Genomic DNA, 3,019 nt, shown 5'->3' with positions numbered 1-3,019 from the left:
CATTACTTTAGAGTCAGACCGTGAGACCCCATGTCTCAGAGGCTCACGTCCAACCACAATCCTCACATCAGCCAGCCTCAGGGCACCAGAGTTCCAAACTCATCCATGTAGACATTCTGCTGGGTAGAAGATAGGTTTACTTACCTTCAGAAAATTGCTCATCAGACCCTTCACAGAAAGGTCAATTCCAACTAAAACTGTAGTTTCCAAGAAGAGTTTCAGAAGACATAAATTAATTTCTAAAGAAAGGGAAAAGATTCCCGAGGGCTGCTTTGATGTCCTTGTTTCTCAAAGTATAGATGAGGGGGTTGAGAGGAGGTCTGAACAGACTGTACAGCATGCCAGCCGACTTGCTCTTCTCTGAACTATAGCTGGAGATAGGGCTTATGTAGGCATAGAAGACAGCAGTGCAATACATGCATGCCACAATAAGGTGGGAAGAGCGGGTGGAAAAGGCTTTCTTCCTCCCCTCCGCAGTCCGCATCTTTAGGATGCTAGAGATGATAAAGCCATATGACACGATGGTCATCAGGAAGTTCATTATGCCATAAAAGGCATAAGCCAGGACAATCGTGATGCCGTTCACATAAGTGGAGCTACAGTAGAGAAGTAACAGTGGAGAAACCTCGCGGAAGAAATGGATAATGACATTGGGGCCACAGAAATGCAAGCATCAGCCCAGTGTGGATGGCCGTGTTGAAGGTGCAGAGCACCCACACACCTGCAGCCAGCATGCTCTGCAGAACATCTTGCTCATTATGGTGCTGTAATGCAGGGGGTGGCACATAGCTGCATACTGGTCATAGGCCATGACTGTGAGGAGGAACAGCTCAGAGGAAGCAGCCCATGTGAGGAAATAAAGCTGGACCATGCAGCCCCCATAGGAGATGGAGCTTTCCTGTGATACCAGACCCTCCCCTGCTTTGGGCATGATGGAGGAGGCGCAAATGATGTCCATAGTAGCCAAGTTGAAGAGAAAAAAGTACATGGGGGTGTGCAGCCCGGGATTGAAGGTGATGGCCAAAATGATGAGGATATTACCTGTGAGGGCCACAAGAGCAGAAGGAGAGGAAACAGCGGAAGAAGAGCACACAGTGTTCTGGGTGCTCCAAAAAGCCCTGCAGGATAAATTCTGTTAACAGAGTCTGGTTACTCATGGCCCTCAGGCCGAGAGTGGTTTCTGGGACTATCAGGTGAATCTCCACCCACCGCTGCATGTCATTTCAGGGCTAGAGAGGGAAACGAGAGGTGTCCTAAGGAAAGCTGCTACCATGTTTCATTCATTCCTGACATCATGGCACCAACAATATTATATAGATGCACTAGGACTTATAATCAAGATAAACACACACACATATGACAATAGGAAGAGAGTATGAACACTCAGTTCATAAAAAGGAGGTATAAATGGAACATCCTCAACCTGAGTCAAAGAAATGCAAGTTAAATCCATGATCCATTCTATCAGTCACAAGTTGGCAAAGTTAGAAAAGCATGATATTGACTAATGTTAGCATGGGTGCCAAGGTGCAGGTCTTTTAAAATTCGTATTCCATTTGAGCCAGAACTTGCACTTCTCAGAATTTATCCTACGAAAATAATTAAGAGCATCTTCAAGGTGTCATCACAGTGGTATTTATGACAGTGAAAATTTAAAAGCAACCTATACTCTTAAAGGTAAGTATATTATGATATATTGATATAATATAATGCTGCGTACTTATCAAAATGATGCTTTAGAAGTATTTGACTGATGATTATGAAAACAGAATGAAAAAGTTTCAAAAGTAGTCTGCACAATAGGATCTCATTTTGAGTTAAAAAAAAAAAAAGCATATTTGCGTATGCACCTGTGGAAAAACAACTGAAGAGTGACAGACCAGAATTTGAGCGGTGGGGATGGATTATAGACGATTTCGTTTTCTTGTTTTAGCTGCTCTGTGTTTTCTGATTTTCCCATTTAACAACCTTTCTAAAAGGCAGATCTATCATGTAACTTTCCTTCTGACAACTCTTCCGTGGCTCCCCACAGCTGACAGAACAGAGGCTTCCAGCTGCTGCTCCTGGATCCACCTCCTCTCCGGCCAATGTCTTCCCACTCATCTTACCCCTCAAAGCCAGAGCTCCAGACACACCCAGAACTCCCCGTCTGGCCAACAGGCGAGCCACGCCAGGGTTTCATGGTTTTGTTCTCGCAGTCCCCTCAGCCTGGAATGCGCTCCTTCTCAAGAACCAGGTTGATCTTCAGCCCCCTCTTTTTCTAACTCCCCCTCCCTAGAGAGACAGGACCACTCTGTCCTTTGTGGCCCCACAGGATTCTGTACTGACTTCTATCCTAGAACCCATTACATGTCACTTCATGATCATGGTACCCAACCGTCTCCCCTAAGGTTGGTATGTTTGCCTCGTTCATGTCTGGGCATCTCTTCTTGGCACCCAGCCCTGTGCCTGGCATGGAACAGGTGGGGCCTCAAATATGTTTGTTGAAATAACGCTAAAAAACAGTCTAGTACAAATAAAAGCAGAGTGCTTTCTATTCTCAAGACAGTGGTCTTTGTGTATTGTTTAACATAACATCAGCATGGTACCACATTTGCTTTTTCCTTCTTTTCAATTCTTTATTCATTAAAAGAGTTAATTCAAGGAAGATGCTCATTTTCAATTGAGAATTCTGTTTTTTCTCAAACTTCAATAAATGTATTTACCACTGAAGCACTAAAAGGTTTATGCAAAATGACTAAACATCATCTATGATTAGGTCATATCACCATTTTATAAGATGAAGACTGTTCTTTGAAGAGAAAAGCATAAGATTCCTCTGACTCAGAGCAATAGGCTGTGTTAGTGTGGAGTCTGACCAGAGCTGATGCAAGCGATGGAGTTCCATCTCTATCTTCCAGGCAACAAGGTATCAGTTCAGCTCAGTCACTTTGGTGAATATAATAAATACAATATGCTCTAGCTTATTTCCCTTTTGTTTGGGACAAAAATAGTGAGTATTGCTTTGGCAGTTTGAGTT

General features: G+C 43.6%; 1 pseudogene; it reads right to left on the bottom strand.

Annotated features, from left to right (window-relative positions):
- Positions 1-232: 232 nt before the first annotated feature.
- On the bottom strand, positions 233-1,217 carry LOC101403064 (olfactory receptor 13A1-like; annotated as a pseudogene).
- Between the last annotated feature and the right edge of the window lie 1,802 nt (positions 1,218-3,019).

The sequence above is a fragment of the Ceratotherium simum genome, chromosome 6 (genome assembly GCF_057802395.1).
Source record: "Ceratotherium simum simum isolate JZ-2026a chromosome 6, ASM5780239v1, whole genome shotgun sequence".
In the NCBI taxonomy this organism is placed as follows: Eukaryota; Metazoa; Chordata; class Mammalia; order Perissodactyla; family Rhinocerotidae; genus Ceratotherium; species Ceratotherium simum.
Note: the sequence above shows the minus strand (reverse complement) of the source record. Positions and strands in the feature narration are given on the sequence as shown.